The sequence below is a fragment of the Panthera tigris genome, chromosome B1 (genome assembly GCF_018350195.1).
Source record: "Panthera tigris isolate Pti1 chromosome B1, P.tigris_Pti1_mat1.1, whole genome shotgun sequence".
In the NCBI taxonomy this organism is placed as follows: Eukaryota; Metazoa; Chordata; class Mammalia; order Carnivora; family Felidae; genus Panthera; species Panthera tigris.
In genome coordinates, this window is record NC_056663.1 from 50,709,256 (window position 1) to 50,726,832 (window position 17,577).

At 43.8% G+C, this 17,577-nt stretch overlaps 1 long non-coding RNA gene across 1 annotated transcript; it reads left to right on the top strand.

Moving 5' to 3' along the window:
- The first annotated feature begins 2,260 nt into the window (after positions 1–2,260).
- On the top strand, positions 2,261–17,271 carry LOC122237634. Its single transcript, XR_006216221.1, has 3 exons — positions 2,261–2,348; positions 14,199–14,346; positions 17,162–17,271. It is a non-coding gene; the product is annotated as an uncharacterized LOC122237634 (long non-coding RNA).
- Positions 17,272–17,577: the final 306 nt, after the last annotated feature.

Consider the following 17,577-nt stretch of genomic DNA (forward strand, 5'->3'; position numbering starts at 1 on the left):
TACGCATTGGGTTTCTCACTCTAAGTTTTTTCCGATGATGTGGTTTGTCTATTTGGAAGAGGCATGGTGAGAACAAACTCCCATATCTCAGGCTTACTTAGATCTGGGAGAATCTGGGGAAAACCTGCCTGAATTTTCCCTATATATGCAGCTCTTCCTGCTCAAGTTGTGATGATAATGGAGGGAAGAGAAAATTTGCAGGCAGAGAGCCAGGAATGGAAAAACCTGGATTTCTACAGCCCAACTCACAGACAGACCCTGGGCAAGTCATTTCCTCTCACTGGCTTTAGACTTCTGCTGTCACATGGGTTCCAAAAGGTTGCAAGCTCATTTAAAAAAACACATATCAGGGTTTGGACAAGGTTGCCCTCCTCTGCAAAATACCTTTCTACTCAGCTCCCTGAGGCCTGAAACCCTACTGCCAGAGTGTCCTTCCCTGCACTAATCCAAATAGAGGTTTTGTCTGCTGGGCCAAATGCAATCACTGGATGAATCACCGGGTACATCACAGCTCTGGGGAGGTTGGGAAAGGACAACCCTGTGCAGGGAGGAGGAAGGAAGGTAACAGAAGGCCAAAGCTGTAAGGCCCCAGGGCATCTTCTACCTTCAGCATTTCCTCAGAGCTGGTCCATTGGCTACCTACAAACAAAGTCCCCATGAAATCAGTAGAGATGATAGAGGGACTCAGGGGCTCACTGGGGACCCTTGGGAAGGTCCCTCCACCTCACCGGGTCCCAGTCCACATCTGTAAAATGAGAGGGTTGGACCATTCAAGTCTGGAGCTCTGATTGGGTTGAGCCTGTGGGAGGATGCTGCCCTCCTGGGTTCAGACTGCCAGGGGTTAGCGGCCAGGAGCTCAGAGTTGGTGCTTTTAGCAACAGCCCTTCTGAGGCTAAAAGCCTGCTCAGAGGGAAAGGCACAGCTCACTGCTGAAGGAAGGTCCTCTTGAACTCTCTTGCAAGAACTCAGTGAGAGAAAAGGGCCAATTGGAGACAGGAATTCTGCAGGAAGTGGTGGCTGGCGCATGGACAGAAACCCCTCTCCCTTTCCTGTTTACTGTTATTTTATCTTTTCAATACGTATTGAGCACCAAAGGTATAGTAGGTAATTGTTCACATCAGTATACAAAGCACACAAAAGCCATGGCTTTGTAAAGCATATGGTCTAGTACAGGGAGATAGGCGGTAAAAATTAGAAAACACTAATTTACAGTGTCTTGATGATAACGACTATGGGAGACAGAAGCAGGGTGTCACGGTGTGGTTTTGACGGGGGTGTGGTTGTGATGAGAATAAGTGACTTTCGAACAAAGATTGGAAGGACGTTGGCTGGTGGAGGGGAGAACATTTGGAATACAACTACCTATGAATATTCACAAAACGCCCTTTAACGATGCTATGCATTAGTGCTACTTGTTTGTTAATAATTAATAAATGAGCCATCATCTGTTCATTCGTTTTTTCCCCCTTCGCAAAGGTTTATGCACGCTTTGTGTTCCCCAGGCTGTCCAACTTTTCTCTTTGTCTCCCTCTTCTTAGGGATGCTACTGTTTCTTCCCTCATTTCTTCCCAGTCACCTGGGGTTTTTCCATCCCAGTTGTTGCCACTGCCGCGCCCCTCCCTGCTTCCCTTCCCCCATGTCGCCCCCCGCCCCGCCCCCCCGCCCCGTCCCGCCAACCCGCACCCCGCTCTGCTTCAGCTCCCCGCCAGCCTGTCAGTTTCAGTCCGCTGCTGCCCGCAAACAGAGTGGAACAGCGGGGCAGAGGGAGACGAGAGGCAGGAAAACCCTGGGGCCATCAGAACTCATTGCGGGTGCTCCTTGGGGGCGCTTCTGCTCAGTTCTCCTTCCCAAAGTGATTGGGGTGCTGAGGACAACGGAGGACGGGGAGGAGGCCTGAGTTGGGGGCGGGGAGGCTTGAGTCCCCTTTCTGATGCAGCTGGGCCGCCTCGAGGAAAGGCACCCCAACTGCAAGCCCGTTTCCTCAAATTGGGAATCAGAATAATGGTAATATTAATCATCATACTAGCTCAGAGTTCTTGTGAAAGTGGAATAAAAAAAAAAGTATGTGACAGTGCTTTGGTAACATGCCCTACTGAAACTCAAGATGTTATCGGGGACGCGGGGCAGGAGGCCCTGTACTGGGCTCTGAGGGGGCTCCCCATGAACACACAATGGCCTGCAGGGGTTTGTGTTTCCCTCTGGGGCAGAGAGAGGTGTGCCACTGGCTTTAACAGCTCACAGACTATGGCAAAGCCCGGCACAGAGCTCTATCCTGGCCTGAGGATTAGCAACTATCCCTTCTTTGTATTGGGCTGGAGGAGTCTAAATGTAACTGTGACTGCAATATGGTAAGGAGCCGATGATGATGGGGCTGGGGAGGTGCAATTCAAGGACAAGTGTCCGTGTGGAATGGGCTTCCATTTCCCAGGAGTTTGGTGACCGGACATGCCGGGTAGCAGGGAGGATGCTGAGCCCAGCAGGATGAAGGTAAAAGGGCTGAGGATGTGGTTAAGATGCTGCTGGAGCCCTCTCCCCGCCTGCTCGCTGATGTCACTTCTGGTCCTTCAGAGTCTGTGGTGAAGGGGGTGTATTTTTACATTCCGTGGAGGCAGAACAATTTTATTTTATTTTAATTACTTTTTATTTTATTTTTTAAATTTATTTTTGAGAGAGAGAGAGCAAGCAGGGGAGGAGCAGAGAGAGGGGGAGAATAGAGAATCCCAAGCAGGCGCCAGGCTCCATACCATAAACCGTGAGATCATGACCTGAGCTGAAATCAAGAATTGGAGGCTCAACTGAGCCACCAAGGTGCCCCACACAGGACGATTTTTGTGCAAGCATGTTTGTCACTGTACCCGTTTTCCATCTCTCTATTTGTATTGTTTTGTCTTATTTTTTGTTTTATTTGTATTTTTAAATTTGCTGAGGCGCTTAATATACTGCAAGCAGTACTCCTTTTCTGGCCTGCTGTCAGTACTTTTTCCAGTTTGTGTTTTAATTTGTTTATAATACTCTTGACACATTTTTTGGGGTTTAGTTGGTGTACAGTAAACTGAGCATATATAAAGTGTTCAATTTTATGAATTTGGAAACGTGTGTATCAGTGAAACCATTATCGTGATCAGACTAACATGCGTTTTTATCACCCTCTGAAGAGTCCTTCAGGCCTTTGGTAATCCCTTCTTTTTCTGCCCTCATCCACAGGTAACCCCTTGGTCTCCTTTCTGCCACTATAAATTAGTTTATAATTTATAAATTTATTATAAAATTATAATTTATAAATTATAATTTATAAATTAGTTTACATTTTCTAGAATGTTATATAAATGGAATTACACAGTATGTATTCTTTTTTGATCTGGCTTCTTTTACTCAGCATAATGATTTTAAGATTCACCCATGTTGTTACATGTACGAAAAGGGTGTTCTTTGTTGTTGAGTAGAAGTCCATTGTATGGATATACCACCGTTTGTGTATCTGTTCACCTGTTGATGGACATCTGTATTGTTTCCAGTCTGTGGGTATTAAAATTTTAGCTGCTGTGAATATTTGTGTTTAAGTCTTTGCATGTCAAGTGGGATTTTGATGGCTAGAGATGCAAACATGTTTCAGACAGAGGGAGTACATGGCCACAGAGAAGTAAAGACAGGACACAAACAAAGATTGGTGTTGTTGCCATCTGGGGTAGGCAGAATATAAGATATTACCTCAGAGAGCAGGGGAGAAGAGAGGTAGGTTGGAGTTGGATCTCAGAGGGCTTTGGAGTTGATGGTTTGGGCTTGTTTTATTCTATACACAATGGGGAGCCATGGCAATTTTTTTTTTTTTAAGCAGGAAAGACACAATTAGAATTTCAACTCTGTTCAGATTAATATCTCCTCAATCCATATTTTGCTGAATAGTTAAGCTAAATAGTCAGGTTGCTTTTAATGTTAGCATTGGGAGAAATTTGCTTAAACTGAAGCTTGGAAGTAGCCAGTGGCAGAGCCCCAGGGACTTGGGATGAAAGTAATGTCCTTTATCTCTTATTTTCCCAATTGTATGATAAAATAATTATAATGAACTGTCCCTTGTGCAGGTATGCCTTTCTGTAGTGGAATATATGTATTCCAAAATGGTTTGTAAGATGTAAAAATGGATTTCTGGTAAATAAATTCTAATTTCTCATTTATTTCCATTGGAAAATTGGATATTCATTACTGTAGAAAAATGGCACCTTACAAAAATAATCCTTATAAAGTGAATTAGTCAGGGTCCCAAGAGGAAAAAGGCAACAACTCAAAATGGGATAAGTAAAAGGGACTTTTTTTTTTTTTAAAGAATTTTTTTACAAAGGCATGAAGCTATAGTGTGGGCCCATAAGAGACTGTGTGAGAGTCAGAAGGGACATGTGGAATGAGCATTTCTTATGGAACCTGAGTGGAGACTTGTGTTCTCAGCTTCCCTTTGTTAAGGTAGAGATAATACAAAACAAACAAACAAATAAATAATAAATAACACCTTGATCATATTCTCATCTCTGTCAATGGCTAAACCCAACTAGAAGCCAGAGATCATGGGATGTGGCCCTTCAATGGGGTCCTCACAAGTAGAAAGTAGGCTAGAGAAGGGTAAGAATACATTTATGAGGTGTATGAAATCAACTTCTGTCACATTTGCCTCGGGCACCCCTTCCCCCTCCTGCTCTACTCTCCATTCTTCACTCCACTTTGCCTCTCAGGGTCACCCCTGCCCTTTGGTTTCTGGTTAGATTTGGCCAACAGGAGGCACCACCAGAAAGAGTGGTAGGGTATTAATTCCCCTGGCTCCCTCCTTGCTGTATTGCTGCAGGCTGGCTGTGCCCTGTACCAAAGGCCACAGCTGCTGTCAGGGAGCGTCTCCCTATAGAGCTACTTTCCCCCAGGGTCTGGCAACCTTTGTCCCTGTGGGTTCAGAAATGGTAATGAGTCCCTGATGTTTTAGCCCCGGGGACATCATCCCTGGTTAGTTTCATCTAAACTGCCAACTTCTTTATAAATAATTTCTTACCATCTCTCCTCTTTTACCTGGCTTGGATTGTTACCCATTTCCTGTCAGACTCTGATGGATAAAAAGTCAAATACAAGTAAAATTGCATTGGCTCTCTTAACATGCAAGTGACTCTCTGCATCTAGGTAGACTAACATGGCGCCTGGAAAAGTTGGCCCATTCCACATCTCCTGGCCTCGAGTTTCCGTACAGATTGTATTAGAGCCTCAGGGATGCTCTTCTACTTCTGCCTCCTACACCTGACCGCTCCATCTTATCTGATCACTTTTGGGGAGCCTCCACTTCAGGCCTGCTTCTCACACACGCAGCCGTGTGCAAGGAGGCACAGCAATGGGGAACTTCAGTTTCCCTCTGCTTGCTCATAGCTGCATCCAGCCTATCCCAATTTGTGTTGTGCAGAAGTGAGATCTTTCCTTGAAAGACAAGGGAAGCCAGGCCATACGTTGGAGTAAGACTTGTTATTACAGTTTCTCCTACCAGTGAGCAGTTGTTAGCAACATAAACTGCATTATGGGTACGTTGACTAAAGATCACAGAATAGGAATAGTGGGTCAGTGGTTCATACCTGTTTTAATTTATCTTTCGATGCATGGCTCCATGTCTAATTCTCTGTCCATTTTTCTTAATTAGGTTGCTGGCATGTACCTTGCCATAGAATTTTTGTTCTCCTCAGAGTCCATCAGCTTGCTCCCCACACTGCCCTGTCCAGGAGCTCCTTGTCATTCCTTGTCTGGGCGAGGTGTTTTCTCTGGCTTCTGGTAGAGTTGCACACCAGAAAAGCTTCTCTTATGACTCCTGGCTTTCTTCAATTGATGGAGGGGTTACGAAAGGCCAGGTGTCACTTAATATTACCGAGCTCATAGACCTTATGAGGCCAGGTGCCTGGTTACACACAAAACACAAACAACAATCATAAAATAGTCAAGATATTTGAACATGAAAATGAATGGAAACCAGGAGTAAGTTTATTTATTCAAAAAATATTTATTGAATATATACTATGTGTCCAGCATTGTTCTAGTTAGCAGGGAATGGATCGGGTCCATAGACTATTTCCAGCCTAATGGTATTAGTATTAGGCTACTGTCGATAGGTATGATTAGATATTAGTGGCTTATTGAGGTATTGGTAAGTCATCAGCTAATTAAATAATTAACTTATAGACTATTTAGCACATACGATGGGGATTTATTGGGCTTGGTAAGGTTAACTCTGAGGAATGTTAATGCAGTTTATTTAGAATCTTATCACATCATCACATTTGCAAGGTAGCATGTTATCAGACTGTATTGTGTATTGTGGTTGAGAAGACAAGATTTGCAGTAAGAAAAGCTGGTCTTCAAAATCTGACTCTGCTGCCCACTGTCTGTGGGATTGTGGGCAAGTTAAGTAACCACTCTCTCTCTTAGTTCTGTTCCTTATCAAATGGGAATAACTGGAGTATCTACCTCGGGTAGATGCTTCCTAAATGGTAACTGATACAGACACAACCCTTATGACCTGCACAGTCTGTCTTTGAATTGTAGTTATTTTTGTACTTTGCATCTCCCCTGATTGCATGTAATTTGGGCTACTCTCAGGCTGCTCTCAGAGAATATCATCAACTGGGTGGCTTATACAGAAGAAAGATTTATTCCTCATAGTTTTAAAGTCTGGGAAGTTTAAGATCAAGGTGCCAGCTGAGTTGATGTCTGGTGAGAGCCTGCTTCCTGGTTCATAGACAACTATCTTCTTCTCCCTGTGTCCTCATATATGAGCAGGAGAGAGGGGGATAGTTGGAGAGGGGCGGGGGGGGCAGGGAGGAGAGAGAGAGGGAGAGAGAGAGAGAAAGAATCTTAAGCAGGCTCCATGCTTAGCACAGAACCCGATGTGGGGCTCAATCCCACGACCCTGGGATCATGACCTTAGCTGAAATCAAGAGTCAGATACTCAACCACATGAGCCACTCAGGCACCCCTGTGGGGTGTTTTTTATAAGGGTACTCATCCCAATCATGAGGCTCCACCTTCATGACCTAATCACCTCTCAAAAGGCCCTGCTGCCTAATGCCATCATATCTGGGGGACACGAACATTCAGTCCATAATGTACCTTTAGTGTATCCCTGTGTTTCTCATGATGCCTAACATAGGAGCTTGACTGGCAATTACTGAAAAATGTAAAATAGCTGCTACCACTTACCAAATGCTTACTACATGGTAAGCATGTAAGGTGGTTCTGACCTTTGACGTAAGAATAGTCCTATGAAGGAGAAACCACTATTATTACAGTTTCACAGTTGAGAGAATGAAGGTACAAAGAATGTTAAGATTATAGAGATAGTAAGAAACAGTATGAATTTGAACCCACAGGCTAACCACTGCGTTAAAATATCTCCCAGAGATGTGTTTGATGGGGCCCTGTACTGAGGCAATTATAGTAGGCATATAGGGATGGATAAAGACAGCTGCACAGAACCTCACTTTCTCCACACTGGGGAATGGTACAACTTCCTTATGTCTCTATTTGCTTCCTTATTTGTCCTTATTTGGTTCCAAGTCCTGTTCAAGTCTGGCATCTGCATTTGAAGAAGTTGTTGCTGACTCCTTAGAGTAGATTTGCTTATTCTTTTTCCTGTACTCTTGCAGATTTACCTGGACTCTCATAGTCTCTGTTATGCTTTGCAAAAGTCAGGGCTTAGATTATGCTATGGAGCAGAGTGAACCCAACTAACTGAGTATGTGCTCATGACTTTTTAAGTTCTTGTCAACTCTTGTCAACTCTTGCTGCCCAGAAGGCCCTCCAACTCAAGAGATGGTGGTCTGGGACCCTGAGGAAAGAACACTGACCTGGGACTCAGATATTTGGCCTTAATTGTGGTTCTGCTTTTCATTAGCCAAAAGTCATACACAAGGAGTTCAACCTCTCTGAGCTTCACTATCTATTTGTGTAATAGAAAGGCTTTTCCTAGCTTGACATTTCTGATTGCATGTAATTTCTGCCCTATTTATTTGAGGGCTGGCCATGTGCTAAGCACAGCTAAGTATGAGTGAAATATGATTTTTGCCTTTAAGGAACTCTTGGTCTGGTGGGCCTGGGGAATTGATATGTTGAAAAGGGGATAATCAGGCATCAGAACAAGCTGAGGTGCCAGTTAAGAATGCAGATTCCTGGGCCCCACCTCTAACATATTGAATTAGACTCTGGTTCTTATGCACAATAAGGTGGAGGACTCTTGCTGTGTTGTATTTGGATGCTGGTGGTGATGGAGCACAGATGGAATGCCCAGCAAGAGGTAACTGCCCCACAGAGGATGGCATCCGTCCCTGTACCACCTTCTTGTTCTTTGCCATAACTATGTAAGCCTGCTCTGTCATTTACTTAATAGTTTTCTTTAGATTCATTTAGTTAATGATCTGAAATATACTTATTTAAAATCAAAAATTTATGCCGTAAGTGTAGATGGTAAACAAATACTGCTTGTCATGATAGAAGGGAACTGCAAGGGGAGCACAGTGGGAAAACAGGTTACACAATGCCTTGAGTCCACATTTTCCCAGTTAAAGTAGGAAATTAGCAAATGTTAGAGAGATGGGAGCTTGTGCTCAGAGAGTAAAAGAGGAGTTACTGAACGGAGGTCAATTTGATGTCTGTGGTGCTAAACACTTGAATGTTGAACAAGAAGAGAGCTTTGCAAATTTATTTCTTGACGCTTCCTCAGAAAACACTATACGGAAAGACTAGTGTGTAAAACAGATTAAAAGCAACAATAACAAAACACAAAACAAAACAGCCGCTCTGAAAAAAGCCAAGATAGGGGACCCATTCCCTACTATGTCAGAACCCAAAGCATTCAGACTGCACTTGGAGAAACACTGGCTTTAGGGACCTGGGGAGCCTGGGGGCATGGGAAGTACCCAGAGCTGGAGGACTTGGCTACAAGGACAGGACTCTGCAACCTCAAGGACAGTGGGGACAGTAGAAGCATAAGGGGTAGGTGAGGGAGAATGATCAGAAGAAATTAGCCATACTTGGGGTAGGACGAGGGTTATGAGATTTCTGACCTAAGAATGAGGCTATTTTATTTTACTAGTTTCTTTAGATCTACGGAGGCAACAAGGCAGCGTTCTCTTGGTCTAGAGCAAATAGCTGGGTTTGGTCCTTTGGTTCAGGAGGTTCAAGGGAAATCCAGGCATGGTGGTTAAGAGAGCTGAATTTGTATTCCAGATTATTTGTTACGGAAAAGGTTTCTGGAATTTGGGATTACTTGAGGCCTGGCTCCTGCCCTGTCGCTCTGGTGAATCAGGGAATCTTTGGAGCCTAGAAAGAAACATCATATGATGATCATTCTAACCACTCCTTGGGAATCTTTTATGACACCTAATTGAAAGCCTTTTTGACTCTAGGAAAAAGTCTATGGTGAATCAGTGTGCTTAATTTTGGAGGAAAACCAGAATTAGATTAAGTCACAATTTTTAACATGAGAAGTTCAGTCAAGATAATAGCCAACTGTAGTGAACATTGTAGGGGTTCAGAATGAGTTACCCCAAGATAGTCAACTTTGGCACACAGATTATTTTGAGTTAAAAACAATCAAGGCCCAAAAGACTCAAGAAGAACTTTCACTTTCTCTCTAACTACCTAAAAGATAGAGGACATGCTCCAGGAAGAGAGCTAACACCCGAGATATCTACATTACAGTATGAACTAGTTATGGTAGACAGGGAGGAACCTAGCAAGGCCAGTTTGATCAAAGTCCTTTCTATGTCTCACTGTTTCTGGATGGCCCCCAAAACACTTGTTCACCAAACATTTACTCTTTCCATTTGTCTTGTGAATTGCCTTTCTTCCCTTTGAAGCCCCAGAACCCTACCCTTTCCTCCTTAGTTCAGGATGACATATGTACCTCATGTTGCCCAACTGGTTCGCAATCTCATGCTTATGTGCATTCCCCATATGTATGAAATTAAAATTGATTTTCTCCTATTAATCTGTCTCATGTCAACTTGATTTTTATACCAGTCAGAAGAACCTTAAAGGGCATAGAAACATTTTTCTTAACCAAGAATATTGTGGCATTCCTCCTAGATCCCCTTTCTGGGGCCAATATGCCCATCCCCGCCCCTGGGAGCACTGGTTTACGAAGGGCTCAGAGTTGCATCTCCTGCTCAGATTTGCCCTTGGCAACAGAGAACGGCCTCTTCCAAGGTTATATTCCCCTCAGGAGGAATCCTGCCTGATGACTGGCTGATATAGGAATACAAAGGCTGACCCCTTGGCTTCACTCTGGGACAACCCTGAAGGGCCATCCTAGCTTAAGAGTCTTCTGTGGGGTTGATTTAGGTCTCAGTTGCAAGCTCATCCTAGGTCAGCTCCCATCTTCCTGCATTCTTGGTGACATCATGATATAAAACCAGACAATGGAATTAAATAATATTAAGTTTCCAGGAAAGTGAAATTCTCCTCAGGAGTAAGGATGCCTCCAGGCAACAAAACTGCTCAGAACTGTAGAACCTGTCTTCCAAGCCTCCTGTATGGGGTGGGCTCTCCCTGTATTCAGGGGACAAGTAATAAAGGCAAGTGAATACTGATAACACCTGAATGTGTGTACATAGATACACAATTCCAATATAAAAGTGGCATCCGTGTCCATCGGTGTGTACATCTGTTCCAGATCCAGTTTATACTCCTTCCTGATTTGCTCAGTCTCAACTACCCTCTAGTTTTGGCTGTCTGATCAGTGAAGAACTCCAGCTGCTTCTTCTGTCACCTCATCTCCTAACACTGCCATCTGTCTCAGCCTCCCCCGAGTAAGGACCAGACTTTGGCAAGGCCTCTGTAACGTCTGCTGTGGTGGTAGCCACAACAGCTCCAGTGTGTAGGGGTGACCTGATACACCCACAGAGGCATAGGTGCCCTCATGTCTGGTTGCAGAGGAAGCACCAAGTCATGGACATGGGGCTTGGTTTCCCTAGTGGCTGCCCTGAGGATGTGGATGACACAACCTGGACATGTAGAAACAGGAATTTTATTTTTAATTTTTTTGACATTTATTTATTTTTGAGACAGAGAGAGAGCATGAACAGGGGAGGGTCAGAGAAAGAGGGAGACACAGAATCTGAAACAGGCTCCAGGCTCTGAGCTCTCAGCACAGAGCCCGACACGGGGCTCGAACCCACGGACCGCGAGATCATGACCTGAGCCGAAGTCGGACGCTTAACTGACTGAGCCACCCAGGTGCGCCGAAACAGGAATTTTAATGCCCATTGGATGAAGTTTGACCAAAGAGAGCCAGGAGACAGAAAGGAACCAACAAATAAATGACTCCCTTTTTCTCCTTCCTGGTGCCACAAATTCCATGTAGTCTTTCTGGAGACTTCCATTGTGACTAAACAACTGGCTGTTTTGTTTTGTGAAGCTGTAGCCAGCTTGGTATTTGTCTCTGTTCTTTCCCACCTCACTTCCCTTTTCCCCCTCACCCTGGTGGCCCTGTGATTGTATCGCTAGTAATATGTTGGCTGATCAGATTTGCATCAGACTGCTTTCTTGGGAACCTGGGGTAAGGCAGCATCTGAGAATTTTCATGTACATTGAAATGAATATTTTATATTTAAGTACTGTGTTTAGCATTCAAATGTGAATAAAACACCAACATGAGCATAACAACTGAACTGAATATGTGCAAAAATTGAATAAGTGTATTAACATCTGAACGGACCTGGGGAAGAGCTAAAATGGGGATGCAGAGCTTGTGGGGGTCGTACATGTTAAAACTGGTGCATTGGTTATCTATTGCTGCATTACAAATCACCCCAAAATACAGCAGCTGAAAACAGCAAACATTTATTATCTGACAGTTTCTAAGTGGGTCAGGAATCTGGAAGTAGCTGAGCCAGCGATTCTAGCTCAAGGTCCCTCAAGAGGCTGCAGTCCAGTTGTCAGCTCAAGGTTCCACTGGGGGAGAATCTGCTTTCATGCTCACTCCTGTGGCTATGGCAGACCTTAGGTACTCACCATGTGGGCTCTTCACAGGGCTGCCTTGCAACGTGGCAGCTTGCTGTTTCTAGAGAGAGCAAAGGGGATCCCCAAAACGAAGCCATAGCCTTTTTACAACTGCATCTTGGAAGTGACATACCATCATTTCTGCCATAATCTATTCATTAGAAGTGAATTGATAAATCCAGACAGCACTTAAGGGGAGGGGATTATGCAAAAGTATAAATACCAGAGGGGGGGATGATTGGGGATATTTTAGAGGTTACCTACCACAATGAGCATTCTCTTCCAGTGTAATTTATACCCACTGCCTCTGCTTAGTCTTAGAGAAATCTCCTCATGTCTTATCCCAAGTTCCCTTGGATTTGTTCTGATGATTATTCTGAATGAGCTGAATAATTCTGCTGTTTTTGTTTCCAGTTGTGTGGGATCTGAAAATCCCAGTTTTCCTAACTGTGTTTGTGATGGTATTTTGTTCAAAGCTGGGAGAAGTATGGCATTTATGTGGGAGCAAAGGTGGACAAGGCTCTATTGGAATGCCATGAGGACAAATCACCCTGAGAGTGAAACTATAGGCCTGAGAAATGAGGACAGAACTTTCTAGGTGGCATGGCCAATCTTGCCTTTGTGTTTAGGAGGCAGAGAGTTTCATGCAGCACTTCCCACTGAGACTTACTATCTCAGTATTGCCCTAGGTACTGTGAGGAATGCACTGATGAATTAAGACAGAATCCCTGTCTTCATGAAAGTTATTTACAAGAGCCTAGAGCTCAGAGAGGGAGGTCAAAGCTACAAGGGGAATATATTTGGTAAAAACATCAAACTATGGGACTATTATAGGGGAGTGGGTGTAGATAGAGCCCAAAGGGGCTGAAGACAGATCAATGGGCACTCCAATATTTAGTGATTGGGAAGACCTAGAAGGAAGGGAAGTCAGGAAGTCTCATCTTATTTGTCCTTAAACAACATTTGACCCAGCTTGGTTAGTACCTTGTTATGAGACTGGCTCTGGCTCCCCCTGAAACCCAGTTGCAGGTCCCCACACCCCCAGTTTAGAATAACCACAACCTCAGGGGGCTCTCAGCAATAGTTTTTTTTAAATTTTTATTGTAAATCGACTCCTTTTTAGAATGGTTTTAGGTTCACAGCAAAACTGAGCAGAAGGTACAGAGATTTCCCATAGACCCCTATTCCCATATATGCATGGCCTCCCCTACCAGAGTGGTACATTTGTTATAACTGATAAACCCACAGTAACACATCATAACCACCCAAAGTGCATAGATTACATTAGGGTTCACTCTTGGTGGTGTATGTTCTATAGGGTTTGGACAAATGTATAATGACATGTATGTACCATTCTAGTATCACACAGAGTAGTTGCACAGCCCTAAAAAATTTGCTCAGCAGTTTTTAAACCCTTTTTGTAACAGAAAAGTGGAGGGGGTTGGGGAAGTAGAGTGGAGCCACTCTACATGTGGCTTCAAGGATAAAGCAAGATGTCATCCTCAGTCTCACAAAGGACACTTAGGCTGACCACTGCCACTGTCTGTCCCTGCACCCTGGCCTGCCCGGTTATGGCTTCAGTCCTGCTCACTCTTACTCTGTTTCTCTGTTCCCTTTACAACATGTGGGAACATTTATCTGGTTTTTGAGTCAAGCTATCCATGTTTAAATGTTTTCTAAAAAACATGTTATCTGTAAGTGCTATGTGTTAGAGCAGATATGTCCACCAAAATTTGAACTTACTGCATCATCTTGACTGCAAGTTTCTGTATGGAGCCAGATTTGCTTTCTTTTGGGTGTGAGTGATCCCTGAATCTCAGATTCCAAGAGTTGAGTGTGATGAAGGCACACGAAGACTGAATTTTATTTAGGTCATACCAGAGGGAGGTGGGTGATCATTATAGCTGAGGGAGTACTGATTTTTGATTGTGAAATAAGAAAAATAATATCTTGCTTTGCATTGAGTCTTAATGAAATGGTATATGTGGAGGTGCCTTGGGAATTGTAAAGTGTCCTATGAGTTATAATTGTGGCCAAAGAAGTGTCATCAACAGGGAGGAGACTCTTTCCAAAGATTTGATTCACAGAAACCTAGGGTACTCAGTCTAATTTATTCAAACAAAGTGTGGTAGGCAGAACCCTGGGTTTTAAAAAATGCATATTCACTCCTCATTCATCCCTCCTTTCAGGCTCTAGGGCTGTAACCAGATATGGACCTGAGGCCATGCCAAAATGAAGGGAGAACCTCTGGCCAATAAAAACAACCTTTCAAACTGGTCCAAAGATTTGGAGCCCAGATCTCTGGTAAATGACTGGCTGAATTTTCTGATTCAACTGGTAAGATGTTTTGGGGTTGCATAGACACTACTTAAGAGATCAAGGGTCAAACAACAAATGGAGAGTTTAATTGGGCTTAAAACTTAGAGTGCTTGTGTTGAGCTAGGCTGAGCTCACCACCCAGTTCTTGGGAGGGGCCTCTGAGTCTGTAGGATGGAAGCTGGGGAGTCAGGGAGATGAGTCCTGGAAGGAGCTCAACCAGGTTCATTTTTCTGGGCGTTAGTCAGGGAGCTCCTTCCTGTCATCCTGGTCCTCTGAGTCTTCCCAGCTCCATTTTAAGTGTCAGCAGTGATGGATCACTTCCTAAGGGATGCCCCTTCCTTTAATGCACCTGGTCTCTGGGGAGCTGTTCTTTCCTGCTCTTCTCCCTGGATGCTTCCATTCGGGTCAAGGCCACCCTGGGGACACTCAGCTTATCAAGACCAACCTATTCTCATTCCCAGAATCATTTCACAGACTGAGATCAAAGAGGCTCAGAGGCCTTCATGGCAGGAAGAAGGCTCAGGAAATAGAAGTCAGAATTATTACGGGAAAACTGAGACATGGAAGGGAAAAATTAAGAGACCTCTCCATAGCACATTGTCTCAATGAGATAATACATGAAGAATGCTTAGAACAGCACTTGACATACAATTAATACTCAAAAGATGTTAGGGATTATGATGATTATTAGCATCATTACCATCTGAGTTTCTCATAGAAGTTTGTTCCTTTTCACTTTGTAAGAGAGACCTCTGAATCTAGTGAGATAATGGATACAAAGCTCCTAGCACTGGGCTTGAAAGTTGGTGCTCAACCCAAGTTTTCTTCTATGTACGTGTCTTCTTCTAGTCTTCTCTGTATCTGCCACAGTGCCTAGCATAAAGTTGATGCTGGATTCAGTCTCCTGACTGAATAAAGAAGCTTCATTTTATTTGACATACCAACAAACAGGCTGTTCCTTAATGGTTCTCAGTTGAGAGAACTCTTTTCCTAGAAAGGGGAACCATGGCCACTCATACCACTGCATGGTAACATGGGTTGGATGTCTGCAAAGATAAGGACTGCCATTTTTTTCTCCTCACTGGGAAATCCAGGGTGAATGTGTCCTCCAACCTTTCTTCCAGGAAGCAATACAGCCTTCCTGGATTTCTCAGTGAATGTTGATAGCTGCTTTCTGCATTATATCCCCACTTACCTCCTTCCACTCCTAACTGGCTGCCCACAAAATACTGCCCCTGAATTTCACTTAGTCCTCATACTACCTTGTGGCTAAGCAATATCCTGATCCCTCTCTCAGAAAGCTGCCATTTCAGACCTATTTCCTGCCTCTCCAGGGCCTGAGCTGTAAGAGACTCTGAAGCTCATACAGTTGAAAAGACTAATCCAGTCAACCAATCAATGAAGAAGCACAGCTGCAATCAGAACACAGGGCTTCAGACTCTCCATCCAGTGCTCTTTCCATTTTACCTAATCTAGCTCTCACTTCCTTTCAAATGTGTGACCCATGTGAGGTTCCTTTTCCTTTTGTTCTTAGTTGACTGTCTATCGAAAAGGGAACGAGTTACTTCATTTCTTATAAGCTCAGCATGAATAACATCTCCCAGAGATGCAGCTACTTTTCAAGGCTACCCTAACGTGGTATCTCAGGTTGGATGGCAGAGTGTCTCTCGAGAAGGAGTCTCTTTAGGGGATGAGAAGAACCTGTGGGATGGCTGGGAAGTTGGCCGGGAATTGGTGGTGGGTGCATGAGCTCCAGAATTGAGAGCCTGGATCATTTGTCAGCAGGTTGCCGGACAACGGTATGTCATGGTGTGGCCTCATCATAGTTTATGCTGAATATCCCTTTCCTCTCAGTCGATCTGTAGTAGTTTAATTTATTTATTGAAAGTACAGGTCACAGAACAGACCTGCTTGAATTTTTTTTTAATCATTCCTTGGGTCCCCTCTCTGGATGGCAGAAAGGCTAAGTACGTACATTAGGGTAATCAGTCAGCCCTGGCTTCCCATACTGCCTCTCCTGATCTACCAGTTATATTAGCCTAGTCAGGATAATAATACCTATGGGTTGTTGTGGGACTAAATATAATGTATGTACCTAGTAGGTGTTTCATAAATAGTAGTTAATATTGTCATGAACATTGTTAATTATATAATCTTGGGCAAGTTACTTAACCTCCCTGAGCCCCAGCCTCTCCTCTGTAAATTAGGGATAATTTTATGTTTAGTGTAATCAAATGTATCAAACTTTTTTTTTTAAAGAAAAAGTTGTTTTGGACTCTGAGGCTGTAAAGATTCAAGCTTCCTATTAGTTTTATATTCATGTGCACCTTTCTTGCCTCAAAAGTTCTTTCTAGACATTAACATCACTTTGTAACACAGAGTTTTGCTTGCATACCTCCTGTGATAACTAAGGAATATCTAGTGCTTTAGCTAGGACCTGAAGTGCCCCATGTGTCCTGTGTCCTATGGGCACCATGCCATGGAGCTTCATATAGTCCCTATGAAATAGATTCTAGAGAAATTCTACTCTGTAGACAAAGAAGTAGCCTTACAGTGGTATGTAGCCTAAGAGTGGACAGGTTTTTTGCTTATGGCAGACATGTTAGCTGATCTTTTTAATCCCCTCCTGCCTTGCTCCCTTTGGTTACAAAGTGTGGGAAAGCTAACTGCTCATTCTCCCAGCCTTCTGTGTACTAGAAGTGGTCATCTGCCAGTACTGGCCAATGAGGCCTAAGTGGGGCTCTCTGGTTCCTTCAGGAAAAATCTTTGTTTTCTTAATGGACAGATTTACAGGAATGACATCCCTTCTCCCTTCTATCTTTCTTGAATGCAGATGTGATCCTTGGAGCAGGGGCAGCTATCCTGAGACTTAGTGACAAAAAGCCAAGAAGCTAAGCCTGGCAGAGTGGGAAGATAGAAAGATCCAGACTTCCTGGTGGCATTACTGAGGTCTAAACAAATAACCACCTACTTCCAATTAACTCTCTAAAATGAAAAGCTATATGAACATCCATATTGTACATATGTGGGGAGGTGTGAGTCCTCTTTATGCCGAGAGAGGGTAATAGAACTTCTTGGCTCTGTCTCAGGGCAGAGTGAAAGGGATGGCTGAATGCACAGCTAAGAAGTTTGCTTTTTTTACATTACTGAGTTTTGAACACATTTCTAGCACAATCTCCACAGAGGGCCCTGCTATGAGCTGTCCGCCAGGGTGGTGCTGATATGCACATAAGCTGCCTAGCTAGTGAG